This window comes from Sarcophilus harrisii, chromosome 1 (genome assembly GCF_902635505.1).
Source record: "Sarcophilus harrisii chromosome 1, mSarHar1.11, whole genome shotgun sequence".
Classification (NCBI taxonomy): domain Eukaryota; kingdom Metazoa; phylum Chordata; class Mammalia; order Dasyuromorphia; family Dasyuridae; genus Sarcophilus; species Sarcophilus harrisii.
In genome coordinates this window covers 171768510-171787336 of record NC_045426.1, presented here as the reverse complement: position 1 = coordinate 171787336, position 18827 = coordinate 171768510, and the positions used below count along the sequence as shown (strand labels likewise).

At 36.2% G+C, this 18827-nt stretch overlaps 1 protein-coding gene across 5 annotated transcripts in view; it reads right to left on the bottom strand.

Moving 5' to 3' along the window:
• Positions 1-18827, bottom strand: part of RASGRF2 (Ras protein specific guanine nucleotide releasing factor 2) — a 310740-nt gene that overhangs the window by 101420 nt on the left and 190493 nt on the right. The gene's annotated exons all lie outside the window — the stretch shown is intronic.

Here is an 18827-nt window from a genome sequence, read left to right as displayed (position 1 = left end):
CTTACCTACTATACAACAGTGTCTCTCATTATTGCATTACAAAGGACTTCTCAGAAAAGAACATTATTCTTCAAATAAAAGCAGCCAAATTCATTCTAAATCTCAGTGAAGTAAAATTTCAATGATGTAGCATCCTCAGGTATTCATCAGTGCAGTGAGCCAGGCAGTCAACAAATAATAGCTTGTATTTATGTGGGGAGACAACAAGACTTTGCTCTGGCAAAGGCACAGCATAAGAAGAATTATCTGCTTCCAAATATACATACACACAATACATATATGTATATGTGTGTGATATGTGTATGTTATATATGTATGTATATATATATATTATGCATGTGTGTATGATATATATGTGTGTGTATTATGTAGTTACACATTTATTTCAAAAGCAAATGTGAATCAAGATGGGGGAAGACAATTACTTTTCTTCTTTTTAAGCTTCTGTTCTTGCTTAACTTCATTTGTATGTCAATCAGAGAAACTCTTGGAAGAAAAGTGGGTTTTGTAGTTCCAGGTCTCTATGTGTGTGTGTGTGTGGGGGGGGGAATATGATGAAGTTGTGGGATAAATCACTAAAAACAGTGGAATTGGGATTCCACAGTGGTTAAATGGGAGTTACAAGAAAATTTCTGACCCTAAGTCAGGCAGTTATCTGGGACCATGAATTTTCAAATCAGCACAAGACAGACGATCAAAAGAATAGATGACCTGTCCTAGGCTGATTTGGTCAGTTTTCTTTGTCTCTCATTTAATAAATGTTGGGGTTCACAACTATAGTGTATACTAGAAGAGTGCCTTTGTTAAGGAAAGCCAGAATGCTTTAGTCAATGACAGCAAGGAGTCAGTAGATGAAGAGATAATGCTTGGAGGCACTAAAGATTTAAGAAGTACTTCAAAGTTTGCAAAATATTTTCTCCAAATTTCAAGGCAAGTAGCTATGAGCATTTTTATTACCTCCTTTTGGACAGATGAGAAAACTGAGAGCCAAAGAATTTAGATGACTTGCCCAACATCATACAGATACTTAATTAGCAAGTTTCAAACTTCAAATCTAACCCTTTTCCTATTATATCATATGATTTCTAGGGAGGGGATGGAGGAAAAAAAAAGAAAAAAGAAAACTCAAAAAGCAAACAAAAGACCTAAAGATTCAAAGTTCAATGATATGCTATGATCTGAAGAAAGAGAAACTATTGTTGTTTGGTGATTGTTTTCAAAGTCATGTTTGATGGGTGCTAGAGCTAAGAAGTAAATGAGCCTGCTGAACAAAACAAGCAGAACCAGGAACACATTGTACACAGTAACAGAAAGAATGGGCAATGATCAACTATGAAAGACTTTGTTCTCAGTGGTTCAGTGATCCAAAGAAACCCCAACAGAACATGCCTTCTGCATCCAGAAAAAGGACTATGAAGAGGGAATGTAAATCAACACATGCTCCATCTGCATCCAGAAAAAGAACTATGGAGATTGAACACTGGAGATATATGGAGATCTACACTTGCTATGTTCACTTTTTTCTGTTGTTGTTTTTTTTTTTTTTTGTCTCTCCCATGATTTTTCTCTTTTGCTCTGATTTTTCTCTCTCAGCATGATTCATAAAGCAGTATGTATTAAAAATAAATTAAGAGAGAAAAATATAATTAAAATAATTAAGAAAGACCAAAAGCAGAAAGGAAAAAAGGATGGGGGTGGGAATTATATGAACAGAATAGCTTAAAGTGACTCCAATTTATTAAGAAAATATTAAATTATATTCTCTTGGAAAGTAGATTCAGGAAATCATCCTTTTTTCTTTCTTGCACTAATCAAGTCTATAAGTTTCAGCCTTGAATCTTTTCCACAGCAATAATCTATTTGAAACTTTGGAACTGATTTAATCTACATGTTTATCCTTATCTGGTACTTTCCCTGCCCCAAAGTTTTTTCTTCCTCTCTGTTATTATGGACCACTGCTTGGTTAGGTAAAAATCTTCCCTTGCTTCCAGACTCTTCCCTGATCCAATTCTTCCTTTATCTTACTCAACTCTGAATCTGCTGCTCTGCCAGATTTCAATACCAGAAAACAAGATGCTCCCCTCAGGAAAGCTCATCATGTCTAATCTCACTACCATGCTGTTAACTCAAGCCTTGACTGAGGAAAATGGCTCCCTCAGCTTCCTCTCTTCTTCAGAGAGCTTGAAGATGGAATACCAAGCTCCTCCCAATGCCTTCCTGTATAGAGGGTGGGAACTGGGATCTCAGATCATTTTATTTTGCACTTACTGTTCTGCCTAGTTTCAACTCCAAAAAACAAAATGTCAAAACTGGTATGCACTGATCTGTGTCCCATCACCCTCTTCCAGCCTCCTTTTGTGTGTTGCCTACCCTCATTAGAGTATAAGCCACTTGAGAAAAGGGATCTCTTTTTATTAACTGTATCCCCAGCATGTAACACAGTTCCTGGCATATGTTGTTATCCACTTATTTCAATCATCTCTGACTCTCTGTGTGTGATTTTCTTGGCAAAGATACTGGAGTAGTCTGCCATTTCCTCTCCAGTTCATTTTACAGATGAAGAAACCGAGGCAAATGGAGGAAGCAAATGACTTGCTCAGGGTCACACAGCTAGAAAGTGAGGCCAGATTTGAATTCTAGTCTTTCTGACTCCAACTCAGATTCTCTGTTCACTGAGTCACTTAACTATCTCTTATTCCCTCTAATCCTTTCCAATCAGATAGGACTGTGAGCTGCAGCTCTTCCCCTTACACATTTCCACTTATAGAAATCTATCTCCTATTTCAAAAACCAGCTAAAGTATCACTTCTTTCTCAAAACCTTCCCTGACTTCCCAAATTTAACATCATGTCTGCCTCTTTAAATTTCTTGTCTGGACTTCTCCTTTGTTCTTATCACGTTCTACCTTTTGTCATACTTTCTTTTTTTGTACTTATCTTCTCTCATTTTAAAATTCCCCAGGGCAAGAGGATCATGTTGTTTTCCATTTCTGTACTCCTAGCATCTAGCAAGTACTTAAGAAATGTTTTCTAAATGGAATTTTTCTCTGTTCATTATAGCAGGGAAGGTAGGACATTTTTAATAGGTTCAATATTTTGGTTATTATGAAAACAAATGAAAGATGAAGCTTTAATGGGATATCTTAGCCTTTTCATTATTTGTCTCTTCCCAGTTCAAAATGTTTGTATTGTTTAATGGTTCTCTTTGGAAGGAAGACATTTATTTTAATATGATTTCTATTAAAAAAAAAAAAAAACATTTGAGTGCTCAAAGGGTTAACCTTTCATTATTTAAGAAACCTCTCTCCTGTGCCATGCCAAGTAATTGCGTAAGGTCCTTTTTGATGATTTCCATTTCTATCATCTACCTTTCTAGTTCCTTCCATTAGCTGAATAACCAAGAACTGACAACTTTTTTTTCTCATCAGCAGTGGCTCTCATCTATGGTTCCTGAGCAAGAGCAGTTCTTTTGTCTGAATCTGTCTCACTGCAGTAGAAATTCAACCAGGCTCTGTAGGGCAGCAAACTTGGTGTGTTAATCTGGCAGGATATTCAACAGCTGCCAATTTAATTACATAAATTTGTTTACTATGCTTAACTGAGCACACCCTGGGCACATGCTTGTTTTCCATATTATATAACCTCCAAACTTGAGTGACCTCAACATTTTAATTTAAATTCAAATACCAGAGTAGCAATGTAAAGTCTGTCAGACAACTTCAAAGCTTGATAGAAAATGTCAATTTTTTTCTATTTTTATTTTTAACATAATGCATAAAGAAAGTAACTAGATTATATTTTAGAGACAAAAATGTCCTTGGAGGTCATATCATCCAACTCCCTCATTTTGTAGATGAAGATAGCAATTTTGACCAACTTTGCATAAGCACCAAAGAATAATAATAATTAACAAAGTAAAGTGCTTTACAAATCTTCTCTTTTTTGATCCTCACAAAAGTCCTGCCAAATAGATGCTTTATTATCCCCATTTTATAGATGAATAAACTGAGGCAGACAGAAGTTAAGTGACTTGTTCAGGACAGCAAGGAATTGCTGGGGGTAGCATCTGAACTCAAGTCTTCCTGACTCCATGTTCAGAAATCTCTCCACCTATCTGCCTTTGTAGAGCTGTGAATTGAACCCAGATTTCCTTACTCCAGATGCAGGTCTCTTTTCACTACTATCCATCATCAGGTTAATATTTCAAAATACAGGAAGTACACATTGAAGAACTTTCCATTTCATGAATGTCTTCAAAAGTAGACCAGATAAATTAGATATTTCACAATTAAATGCTGTGGAGGAAATATTGCTTTGTATTGTTCAATTGTGTTTTTTTGTAGCAAAGATATTAGAATGGTTTGCTATTTCCTTCTTCAGCTCATTTTACAGATGAGGAAACTGAGGCAAATGACTTCCCCATAGTTATATAGTTAGTAAATGTCTAAAGGCTAGAGATGTACTCAGGAAGATGAATCTTCCTGATTCCAGGCATTTTATCCACTTCAATACTTGGCTCCTTTCTGTTGATATACAGTTAATGGTGACTATCATCTAGCACCTTTACTTCTTATCAGAAGCTAAGCTAGAAAGGAATTTTTTTTCAAGGTACTGGGAAGGTATGGCCACATACCCTGTAGGATGTAGAGAGAAAATTAGGCAGATTTTCAGGTTTTTATGTAGCAGGAAATTGAAAAAAATGAGGGGAGGGAGCACAGGATAAAATTAGTAAGTAAATAAACATTTATTAAGTGCTAACTATATGCCAAGCACTATGCTGAGAGTATGGATACTGTTGTTAATTTTTCCTCCATTTTCTTAAGGGATAAAAAAGTCAAAGTTAGGGGGAGCTATATGGCCTGAGTTCAAATGTGGCTAGCTGTGTGATCTTGGGAAAGTCACTTCACACTGTCTACCTCAGTTTCCTCATCTGTAAACTGCAATGGAGAAAGAAATAGCAAACCATTCTAGTATTTTGCCAAAAAAAAAACCCAAATGGAGTCATGGAGAGTCAAACAATTCAGCAACAAAGAAAAAAGCCAAAAGAGTTAATCATATCACTAGGTAAACACCCTCTGAGATAGATTGACTCTAGAGAAAATGAGTGAACAAAGAGAGGACCTTATTTGCTAGCCTCCCTGCTCTGAGGGGACTCTCTTCCTTCTATACCTGCAGATATAATAGCCTGACAACCTATTTTTTTAAAAATTTATATCTATTTTCCCTATACTCTGTTTTTTAAAAAGTCAAAATAATGAGTATTTGTTTTCAGGGCCTCAATAGGCCAACCCTTGCTCCTGCTTTCTCTTCATCAATCCCAGAAGTGACTGCAGAGAACAAGAATGAAGACATTCCTCTGGCAACATATGCAATATTTCATTTTGTAATTCTGTGAAGTGCCTCCAGACTTACAGAAGTCATTGAGGAGAGAGAATAAACACTAGCAACAACAGATTGTCACCTGAGGTACCAACTTAATGACTCTGTCAGGATTTCAAGCAGAGAGTGAGTTGTTTCCTTTATAATTCCACTTGTCAACTCACTAACTAAATCAGCAGCTGCCTGGTGGCTTCAAATTTTAAGGAACTATGCGTTCTGCATATCCTTTATTTTGACCCTTTTGTAAAACATTCCATCCAATTTTCAACCAATTCAATTCTCCAGAGTAATTAATTAGTTCCTTTCAGAACTACCTGATTAAAACTGACCTGAAACATAAAGGTTTGAATCTAATACTTTATTCGGTGCATCCCAGATTCTAAGACTCACTGGGCTTTCTCAATTTATTCAGGTATCAGTCTATCAAGTTTATATTGTTAGTTTCCTCGTGGAGTTTCCTTATCCAGTTAAAGAATTTTTATTTAACCTTACCATTTGAAAATAACTTTTCTAGCCAAGACCAGCCCTATCAAGGTCTTTACAATGGCATTTCTGTGCCCTGGGAAGACCATTATTCTTAAATCCCACCTTTGGTAGGTACCACTTTCTTGCAACCTTAGGGTAAGCTCTATTTCAAAGTATTTTCAACAGGGCAATTGAGGATTTAAGAGAAATCCTTGCCCAGAAAGGACTGGGACCCCCTCTCTCACATTCAAGCCCCAAGAAAATAATCCCAACCACTTGACATAATGTGAGTCAAAACCAGTACTCATAAGCCCTCACCAAATAGATTTCTTTTTATCAGTGAAGTAGAGGACACATCTGTGCAAAATATATTTAAACAGCACAGCAAAATAACTTGACAAGAAAAATTCCCTTTATAACTATAGGCAAGCGTGTGCTGAGCCAGCTCGTACTGACTCAAGTAAGCATTTATATCTCAGAAATAGGCAAAGGCTACAAATCAGTGTGTGATTTATTATTTCTTTGATTGTCTACGCTTAAGAAAGTGATGGAGAAAATGTTAATTGTGCATTTGAAACTTTAAGAGTTGTGTCATGTTTTGGAAGATGATTTTTGTTTTTGTTTTATTTTTTTAAAAAAATCTACTAGGACATTCTGAATGTAGGGCATATTCTTCCATAAATTATCCTAACACCTGTGGAAGTGATAACAAGCAGGGAAAATATGTGGCCAGGAATATGAACACCTGGATCACATGTGTCCATGGAACATGGACATGGATCAGAGCAGCACTTGTTTCTAAGGATGTATCTAATCTGGAATTTTCTTCTGCCTCTAAAACCGATGCTTACTTATCTGCAGAAGTGTTCAGTCCCTTGTGATGTCACGGAGCTGTAAAGTTCTTTCTGTACTGTGTGGAGATCTTCTGTGGATATGTCTTCTCTGCCATGTTCTTTTCTGTTGATACCTTCTGGTTTCCACCACTCACTATCCTCTTCCCAAAAAAGGAAGCAGTGTCTTAAAAACTGTGTTAGTTCACCATCCCCAGGAGATATTTAGTTTTTGTGCAAGTTCATACCCAGAGAACTTCACCCAGGGAGCCAGAAAACTTCATAAGCATTTAAGTCTATCTTTTGAACTGAATTTCTCCACTGTCACTTGCTCATTAAGCCCTATTCCCCTCATCCAACTCCCATAATCCTACACATATTGCTAACATCCTTTACCTGAAGGCTAACTCCCTTCACACTTAGCTCATAGCTATGACCATGGAAGCCTCTGTTTCAAGCCAAACAGACAGTGACAGGGAGATGAGGAATGTCAGAGAAGAAAGCAACTTTAAGGTGTGGCTTGGGAGAATCATCAGACTCCCCTTCTCAGCAAGAGTGAAGGGAAATTTCCAATTATAACAATTGTTTGTGAAATGAATGGCATAATTAGTATATTTCTCTGCTCTTGCAGTATCTGGAGATATAAATTTATTAAGTGAATTAACATGCTGGTTTCCACATTTGCCAAGCTCAGGAAAGTGAAAAGGTAAAACAATTATGGTGGGTGAGGTTTATTGAGGGATGAGAGCTAGTGATTTGGTGGGATATCGAATTTTATTATGTAATGGCTTAATTTTTTACCATGATTTCCTCCTATATAATTAAACTATTTATTTGTCCATGTGGCTTTAAGGTAATAAATAGGATTGCTATTCCTCCTACATGACACTGTCTCCTATCTTCTTTGAGATAGAGGCTTACTAACCAGCCTCCATGCCTGGATGTACTTCATCTCACCTTTATCCCTTAAAATCTCATATCCTTCCAAACTCTGCTGAAGTGGCACTTTCTAAATTTTGACCTTCCTGATTTCCCCCAGTTATCAATGCCTCCTCTATCCCACTGAATTTATCTAGTATTTATTTCGTAAATGCTTATTTATGTAATTCTGCCTTGATAGAATGTAAATTCTGAGGGTAGGGACTGTTTCACTTCTGTCTTTATATCCCCAAAACCTAGTACAGTAATTGGTATTCTGCAGGTGATTAATAAATGCTGGTTGATTCATTGATTGCACCTCGAAAGAATGAAAGTGACTGGCAGGTAGGGACAGATATATGAACAACTTATGATTATAAAAGTAAGGTATACAGTGATAGACAACTACCAGCTCTTGGTTCTAAGTGATGAAATAACCAAACTCTTACACAAGTGGGGAAAAATGATTCAACAGTTTTAAAGTTTCTTACTTGCATTAAACCTAGACCACATCTAAAACACAGCCAAAAAGCAAGTCAAAAGGCTACATAATTTAGCACTGCTAACCAGAAGTTTTTCCTCCAAGTAAAAGTATTATTACTATTTGGCCTTGCTGAGTCCTAAATCACATATCTTAATTTTGTAGTCTCTCTAAAGGAGTGTGATATTATAATACCCTACTCAGAATTTGTTTAACATTAGAAAATTGACTTTTCAATAATTCTGCTAGTCTTCATAAACTCTTCTGTACAAACTGCCTAAAAGAGTCTAGGTTAATAGAGCACCTTTTCACAAAACAGCAAATCTGACCATTACATTATAGATCAGATTAATAACTCTCACCTTAGTCTTCATACATAGTTAGGTTGTACTAAATTAATGGAACTTAAGAATTATATTGCATCAATGGTGTAATTATAGCAGTTCAGCCGAAAATCAATGACCAATTTGGACTTGAAAAATGCATAATGTCAATTGTATATCAAATAGGCACTAATTCAGGTAAAAGTGTGCCAGATTGCTAGCTGGCATGACTGCTTCTGCCAATAATTTGTTCAGAGAGCTGTTATTGTTTTTGTACTTTCTATTACAAGGTTACAACTCTTAGGAAGCATTCATGTTGGATATAGGATTGTCTAAAGAATATATTCTGCAAAGAAAATGAATTGACACAATATTTAAAAATGTCTCCAGAGACTATTAAAATGCACAGACTACTTATTTTTTAAATAAGTCATTAATTTGTTTTTTTCTAAAGCTGAGGTACATGGCATATCCACTTTTTCTTATAAAATATACTGTATAGGTAACATAAGCAACTATTTAAGATATAACTAATTATTTAATAATAATTAAATACATACAACATTGCTATCAGAGTTTAGGAAAAACTACTACTTGAAGAAACTTAGCTGTCCTTAGGGTCTACTTTAGGAAGATTGCATTATAGACAAGATAATCACATAAGCAGGTTCCACTAACTTTGTTCAATAATGAAACTCTTTTGGATAAAGTCCCAGACACTCCTATCTTGAAATGGATCTGTCTCTACAGTGAGATTCTATGGTCAAGTGGTCCTAGCAGAAAAGTCTCTTAGGAGATCTTTCATCTCAGGAAAGGAGGTTCAAAGGTTCCCTTTATTCATACCCAGTATTATAGAAATCTCTGATTCTTCTCTCTTGTCTCATCTTCAGTTTCTTCATTTGTGAAATCCAAATAGTACTTGAATTATCCCCATCCATTTTAATGGAATGAAATTAAATGGAAAAAGTTTACTAAATGTTTATCAAAAGTTTTAACAAGCACTATTCTAAGTACTTAGGAATAGTAAAAGAGTAAAAGTAGCAAATAAGAGTAGTAGTAAATAGTGAAAATAGGCATTTTCTACTCTCAAAGAGCTCATCCTCTAATAGGGGAAGAATCCATAAAGAAGGATGTATCTCAATGGCAGATAGACAGGTGATACTGTAGATGGCAATTCCTAGCAGCCAGGAGGCTCAGGAGCAGAGCAAAGATAAAAACAACAAAAGTAGATCATCACAAGGTGATATCTACTCCTACCTCTATAAGAAAGCACTTTGTCAAAACACAGAAGAAAGTACAAGGGGACAGGGACCTTCCATTTTCCCAAAAGTTGTTTTTCCCTCTGCTCATCAGAGTTATAAGCAACCTTTCTTCCATAGCCAGTTTCCTTGGGTCTATGACCATCAGGCAGAGAGATTTTGGAGGTCTAGGCAGGCAGAGCTCAAGTCAGAGTCGCTGTTAGGATAGGTTTCCCATCCTAAGAAAATAAACGTTGTGGTTTTAAAAAAGCTTCATAAATGTTAAAATGTCATACCAGTGTTTCAATCCTTCAAGAACCTTTAATAAGCCAACTCAGTTCTTGGATTAACCATCAGCTTCATGCTGCTACAAATGTGACAAATGTTATAATTTTCCAGCGAGTGGGGAAAATAAAGGACCACAAGCTTTCAACACAGCCCCCAAGTTCCCACAGATGTTTCCACCTCTATAGACGTCTGCCATTGCCACAAAGTCCCCCTGTAGCCCAATTCTCCTGGTACTAGAAGAATGTAAACATGGAACAGTAATTGCTTTGCCTGATGTAAGTCATGATTTCTGGGCTTAACAGATGCAGATTTCAATGTTATGATGTAACTTACATACCTTTTGGGCAATTTCTGATCTTTGCATATTTTTTCCCCAGTACTCAGGGCTATGGAGAATAACCTTCTGAAAAAGTGCTTGGGAGGGGGAAAGGGAAGACTGAGAGAAAAAGCCAAGTTTCAACTTGGGGACAATCTCTTCTCTAGTTGGGTACCAGTAATAAAGTCTGAAAACCTTGTAAAGGAGATATAATTATCGATGTGTTCTCCTAAAACACAATGTTTTTGTTCACATCATTATCGAAGGATAAAAGGTATATTCCTGAGACTAGGTATATAGTAAGTATTCAATAAGGAAGGAAACCACTAATACTTATTTTTCCATCTTTCTTTTTCTCCTCCCCTTCTTTCTCACCTTCCCCAGCTCTCTTCTGGGGTGAACAGAGGATTTTGAAAAGAAGGCAGATTTAATGCACTTAAAAGCATATTAAGATAACAAGCTCTACTCCTTTCATTATGAGAAAGCCCGATTCTTCCAGCAAACTTCTAAGGTAATAAGAGTATAGCACAAGTCTTCCTTTTGCATTAGAGATGTCAATGAATCCAGGATCTTCATTAATATGTACTCTTGGTAAATTCAATAACAATCACATAATTAGAATGCAATCAGCACAATTTAGTGACATAAAGCAATCTCCAAAAGACTTGAATTATTCTTTTTAAACAGTCTACTTTCAACTGGACATCACTACCATTCTCACAGGGGCACCAAACAAGCATTTTGTCAGTTTTAAAGTACTATATAAATGGGAATCATTAGAATTATATGAACCAACATGGAATGCAAGAGAAAACTGGAGAGGATAAAAAAGTTTCTTATCTGTCTCCAGATCAATACAATTAAGTTCTTTTTTTTTGAACCACCTTCAGAGTCTTTAACATAGTCCCTCCTTATAGAAGATAGAGGGGCAGATAATCCCTTGTAATAACCTCTCTTTTGAGTGTTTTAGTGACTAAATCCAAAGGAATAGAATCAAAACCAGACCCAACAAATGACAAATTTCTGCCCATAGTGAATAAAATAAAGTAGGTATAAATCTGGAATTCTAAATTAGACAATTATCATTTTTATCTGCTGTATGACTTTATCAGAATCTCAGGTTTCTTATCTGCAAAATAGAAATAACCATAGTGCATGATCCACTTCTCTGAGTTGCTGTAAGGAAACACTTTGTAAACCCTATCATGTTATGAATACTCATGTGGTATTATGGACAGAGGTACATCTTTGTGGTTAGGAAGACCTGGCTCTACATTCTGCCTCTGGCACATACCAGTCATGGACATAGTCAAATCTCTCAATGTCCCAGCTACACTCTAAGAACCTTCTATCTCCAGTCTAGTTACTGACCTGAATCCTTGGAGGGACTTTTCATGCTGATAAAATCATAAGATTAGACAATTGCAACAACAGACCACAAAAAAGTAATTATTATTCCTAAACCTGGTACCCAGGTCAAGCACCATACTGACTAAAGAAGACAATTCTTTAATAGGAGGATAAAGGATAACATAAAATGGCAATATGTAATGAAGAGTCATGACATTTTAGCAAATATTATGTTGCAGAAGCTCTCTTTACCTGTTAATAGAGTTAGCATAGTCATTCAAGCCTTGAGCAAGACAGCTTAAATGCCAAGATGGAGTAATGAACAAGGCAAGGAGTACATCGTATTGGGCTTGTGGGGAAAAAGATAACCAAGATTTGGCAGACCTTACCTTAAAACTTGCCAAAGAATTAAACATAATTGAGCAGCACTTTGTGACAAGAGCATTTAATAAACTTGTTTGAGAATATATTTTTGTAATGAATTCAGACTGTTGTGGCAGAATAGAGAGAGCTAAATTAGAAGCCAATACACTATGTGCTGTCCTGGCTCTGGCAGCTATGTGCTCTTGGGCATATGGCTCAGTCTTCTCACCTGTCAAAAGAGAGGCATTCCTGAAATCCCTGGTCCCCTTTCCCTACAGAATCTTTAAAATCACTCACAGCTCTAGCAAGCGCCTAGGTTCTATGAATTCTGATTCAATGGTAGCAATCCTTATTTACAGGTTAAGTAAATTTACTGGCACTATTACAGCTATTTTAATTAAGCCAAAGACGTCTTCTTCTATACTCTATTAACTTCATTTATTTCAACTGAGTAGCTCCAATTTACCCAATAAAATTTCATATATATATATATATATATAATATATTTGTGTGTATATGATCATATAATAATATAGTTTTGTGATACTAATATTACAAAAATGAATACCACAAGTGTTAATATGTAATGTGTTTAGGAATGTACTAGTAATTTTTTAAAACTGACTCTAGAGGAAGCTACATGGTACATTAGATAGAGTACTCATCCTGGAGTCAAGAAGACCTGACTTCAAATCCAGCCTGAGACATTTAACACTTACTAGCTGTGTGACTCTGGGCAAGTCACTTAACCCCAATTGCCTCACCAAAAAATAAAAGAAAGAAAGAAAAAAGAAATCATAAAACTGACTCTGGGGAAAATATTCTACATCTATACCTATATCTATATTTATGTCACTATATGCCCATATATCGATACATACACACATATAGATGATCTGCTACACTACATATATATAGTTATTGATTGTTTTTTATCTATGTATATATCAATATATGGGTATATAGTGATTGATTGGTTTTTCTCTACTAGCAGATCACAAGCTTTAGGAATACCTTTAACCTCAGCTCACAAGAGATCACCATATTGCCCTCAGAAGACACATGTTCCTTCAGAGCAGGCCCTGGTTTGCTGATATATCTAATTCCTCTGATTGGCTACAGATTGTTACTTCAGGCCCATTCAACCCTGTTCTCAAAGAGAACCAAAATGACATCACTTATGTTAGAGCTAAGTTACAGTGTGTCCAACTATGGTTGATCAGACCAATATGAGCTCAGAATACTCTTCCACAGGTTGTACCAAATGGTCCGTCTGAATATTTGGGGTAGCTTCTCTAGCTTTGTGCATCTTGTGTTTCTTCTGAGGTAATTCAATTCTGCTTTGTATATAGAGCACAGCACCTTCTCTGATGAGCATCTCCCATGTCATACAATCAATTCTGAAGTTCTTAAGAGAGACTTTGAGAGTCTAACTCTACTATAGAGAACATAGCTCTACTGTGTTGGTCACATTGTTCGAATGTCAAATAGACACTTGCTAAAAAGATTATTTTATGAAGAACTCACATATGGCAAGTGCTCACAAGGTGGTCAGAAAAAGTGATATAGCAATAGATATAGACTTTCATATGTGTGTGTATATATATATGTATATATATATATATATATATATACATACATTTACACATGGGTATGTAGATATAGATATACACAAAGGCATATATGAAACACATTTTAAAGTTTAATCTGCCTTATTAAAATTTTCCCACCAGCAGTTAGTTGGCCCTGGAGTCAGAAAGATCTGAGTTCAAATGTGACCTTAGCTATTTCACTCCCTCATCTGTAAAATGAGTTGGAAAAGAAAATGACAAACCACTGCAGTATCTTTAATAAGAAGACCTCAAATGAGGTCATGAAGAGTTGGACAATACCAAAACGACTCAACAAAAAACATTTCCGTATTATTTTCCTTGTCACATTTGCTGATTTCCAAGGTATAAATACAGTGAAAATTTAACAATTGTGTCTCTGGAGCCTGAATGAGTCAACTCCAGTATACCACTGAATATATGTATCTGGAATCCAGAATAATACACCTAGATATTTCCTAATTTTTTTTAAAAAAGAACTTGAATTATACTTTACAGAAAAATATGCAAAGGCTGTGTCAAATAGGTGCTAAGCAATATCCATAATGTTTAAATCATTAAAGATACAATGTAAACATTCTAACCAAATGACTTGCATAGGTAAGGTATTGTAGTTTTAAAAAAAATCAAGGACGGAGTCCAAAAAGTTCCATCCCACTTCTCTGCAAACCTTAAAGAATGATTGTGTCAGCTCTTACAATTAATTGAAAACATCAAAGTCAACATCCAAATATTGACGATGAAGACTATAAAGTGGGTTTTTGAAAAGGGAAACTATTTTTTAAGATGTTTTGAAACTGAATATTAGCCCAGCTATCTGAGCCTAAAAGAGAAGCTTTGTTTCAAAAGTGTGATTAGGTAGTGAGGTGAATCTTCAGGTGTTGAGAGTTTCACCACAATAAGGTGATCAATGTTAACTTCAAGAGACTCTGTAGTCTTTATATCCACTGCCTCCTTTCAAATTGCCTAAAATAAGTCCAGAACTCCCCCATCTTTAAAAAGCCTCTGCTTATTATTCCTACAAGCCTCTCCAGCTATTTTCCTTTCCTCCTTTTCACAGCCAAACTCCTAGGAAAAACAAAACAAAAAGCAAACAAGCAAAAAAAAAAAAAAAAAGCCTAGCTTCCATATATTTTGCTTGTACATTTGGGGCAGCTAGGTGATGGGATGGATAGAGTACAGGGTTTGAAATCAGAAAGATTCATCTTCCTGAGTTCAGATTTGGTCCGGACACTTACAAAATGTGTGACCCTGGCTGTCACTTCACCTTATTTGCCTCAGTTTCCTCATCACTAAAATTAAATTGGAGAATGAAATGGAAAACCACTCCAGTATCTTTGCCAAGAAAACCCCAAATGGGGTCACAAAGAGTTGGACACAATAGGGAAAAAACATGACTGAACAACAACAACAACAAAGGAACGCAAAAAAGTATGCTAATTTCTCTTCTTCTGCCTGTCTAGAGTATTACCCTTGTGTTGAGAGGTAGGAAGCCAACCTTTCTAGAATAATTATCCATTACTCCCTCTCACGTCCTCTATGTTCTAGGCAAACTACCTTACTTTCTGTTTCCCAAACCTAGCATTCCAGTCTCCCTTCTATGACTGTCCCTCATGCCTGGAATATTCTTACTCATCACCTCTGCTTATTGGAACTCCTGCTTTTTTCAAAGCTTAATTCAAGTTATCAAGTCCTGATTTTCTAATTTGTAGAGTCCCACAATTTACCTAGCTTCGCCACCCTCCCTCAATATGGAGGAGAAACAGAAGTAAGGACAGTCTGATTGATAGATTTCCTGCCCAGACTGATGAAATCACGGGAGAAAAAAGGTGAAAAAATGATTGCAAATAATGTGAAAAGAAGGGTTATCAATATGTTACCCTTTTACAAAGTGTGAAGAGCAGTTTATTATTGCTTAATCAAAAATTGGCTAAACCAGAGAGGAGCATTTAAAAGACTTATTTATCAAAGTTACGGAGAATTCAGACAAGAAGCAACTTCAAGAAGTGTGATCCCCATAATTTAGAGAAAAATCAGATTTTGAGAAAGATACTCTCTCATTACTCTCGTATCTCTACCAAAAGGAAAGCATTTCTTCCATCCATCCCTTCTACTTTACTCTCCCCTATCAGCCATGATGCTCTGTTATCAGAGCTATTCATTTAGGAGGAAAAATCATAACCATTGGGTAGTATGTTCAGCAAGGCAAGGAGAGAATCAATAGAGTGTAGCCTCTGGCAACAGAGAGAATACACAGCTACGGATGGAAAAGAATTAACCTTGGGAGTTGGGAGTGGAATTCCTGGGAGCCTGACTGATAGGGAAGCATTTTGAAGTTACCAGAGAAAAGAAGAGACATTGTGGTCCTACATGCCAAAAGCATGAATTGCCTTAGCTACATGTATTCCAAATGTACTTACTTCACTATTAGCATATTGTTATGTGCTCCCTTCCCCCACTGATTCGGGGTGTATTTATGGGAGAGTGTGCCCTAGTTTATAGGAAAAATGTTTTATAGATGCTGTTACTATGCCTTCTTAGAATATGATTTTACAGGATTTCTCTGATAAAGGCTTCATTTCTCAAATATATAAGAAACGGAGTCAAATTTATGGAAATAACAGCATTTCCCAATTGATAAATGGTGAAAGGAAATGAAGTTAGTGTTTAGAAGAAAAAAATCAAAGCTATCAATAGTCACATGAAAAATGCTCTAAATCACTACTATTAGATAAATGCATATTAAAACAGTTCTGAGACTCTCACAACCATCAGATTGACTAACATGACAGAAAAGAAAAAGGATCTTTATAAAAACCCTTGGTCTTCTTAGAGCCAGAGCATGTCAAGGTAATTTGTAGAGGACCCCAGATATTGGGGAACTCTGAGAAAAGTATACTTGAAGCAAAGATAGCTACAGCACGGTGTTAACTCAATGTGATTGATGAGATGATGGTTCTCTATATATACTTAGTACTTAGTATGGAGATGTAATGGTTCTACTGTTGGCACATGCTCAGTATGCTGTAATGATGTAATTGTAATAGGGTATTTAAGGGCTGAGAGAACTGGGGACACAGTGAGTCAGTCAGAGTAAACAGACTGTGAAGGAGACAATAAAGACTTTAGATTCTATTCCTGACCATCCTTGTGGTGACATATCTTGCTGAGACCAAGGCCTGACCAGAGGTCCTCCAGAAAGCTGGCCCGGACATTACAGTAGTTAACCATGGATCAATTAGCTACCTACAACAGGGGCATTAGAGTATATAAAAACCTTGATAGGCATACAATGAGCCAAGATGGGGAAGTTGGAAACTTTGCAAGCAGATGGATAAACCAGCTCTGAATTTCTAAATTCAATTCAGTAAATTTTTATTAATCAACTATGTACTGAACAGTAATGCTAGATGCTGGCAGAGATAGATAAATGCAAATGAAATTTGTAAGAGGAGTATATAAGTAAGGGGAGACAGCTTTTATACAACTAATGTAAAATTTTAAAAAGTCAATATGATTTGGTAGAAAGAACAATGGAAATGAAATGAGGAGCTAGAAATCAGAGAATACTAGAGTTTCCAAAGAATTAAAATTATAGCTCATTCAGAGGGCTATACCAGCACACGTATCACCAGACTGGGTACAAGAAGTTTCCTAGAAGGTATTATTAAAATGTATGACCAGAAAAGAAGATGGATTAGCAGCTTATATCCTAAAGAGAACTTAAAGAAAGGAAAGGGGCCTGTATGTGCAAAAATGTTTGTGGCAGCCCTCTTTGTAGTGGCCAGAAACTGGAAACTGAATAGATGCCCATCAATTGAAGAATGGCTGAATAAATTATGGCATATGAATGATATGGAATGTTATTGTTCTGCAAATGACCAGCAGGATGATTTCAGAAAGATCTGGAGAGACTTACATGAACTGATGCTGAGTGAAATGAGCAGACCAGGAGATCATTATATACTATATGATGATCAATTCTGATGGGCATGGCTCTCTTCAACAATGAGATGTACCAAATCAGTTCCATTTGTTCAATAATGAATAGAACTAGCTCCACCCAGGGAAAGAACTCTGGAAAATGAGTGCAAATCACTACATAGCATTTCTAATCCCTCTGTTTTTGTCTGCTTGTATTTTTGATTTCCTTCACAGGTTAATTGTACATTATTTCAAAGTCCAATTCTTCTTGTGCAGAAAAATAACTGTATGGATATGTATACAAATATTGTATTTAACATATACTTTAACATGTATTGGTTTACCTGCCATCTGGGAAAGGGGGAAATTGGAACAAAAGATTTTGCAATTGTCAGTGCTGAAAAATTACCCATGCATATATCTTGTAAATAAAAATCTATAAAAAAAAAAGTAAAAAATAAATAAATAATAGTTCCCCCCCCAAAAAAAAAGATGGATTAGTCATACATCCAGAAAGAGATATGGATTGTTCATGTGATACACTGCTACTCAACCTAATGTTGAAAGACTTGGAGGGAGCCCCTCAGCATTCTGTGTGGATCCCTATAAAGGGCATATGGAAGGATCCTACCTAGAGATGCATGGGCTATAGAAGTGGAATGGATGAATGGAATTTAACACTTTTGGAAGCATGACTCAAATCTCTGAGATACACTGGCACATGGAAATATAATAAATCTTGCCTAACTCATGAGGGTACTATAAAGAAAAAGCTTTTGTAAAGTGCTATAGAAAATGAGTTCTTGATGTCATCGTTATTTTAATGAGCTATAGAAACAAATGCTGTGAGAAATGTATGAGAAAGGAAAGGCTGAATTTCTGAATGGGAAGATCAAAGAAGGCTCAAGATGGGGATAGCACCTGAGCTGAGTTTTGAATGATAGCTAGGATTTCCATGGATTTCGGAAATGACTGGTAGGGAAGGAAAGTAGAATGCTGATAGCTAGAAAGCAAGGAAAAGGGAATCAAAGTCTTGGATCATTATTGCTATTCAGAACCATTCTCATTTCCAGAAGGCACAGCCTTAGGGGAAAGGGAAGAGGAAGGTAGGGAAAAGGCAATAAAAATGAACCCCTGGTGTAGTGGTGCTTAATTAGCTCTCCATCTTGAAATTCAAGACACACTTTTTTCATTCAGAAGACAACTTTCATCCCTGGTTACTACTGAGCTGAATAAACATCAATTAATTTTCAAATACTCTATAGAGCAGGCATTATTATCTAGCTTTGTGGTAAAGAAATGGACATTTGGATAAGTGAAGTGAGTGGTTTGCCCAGGGTCAT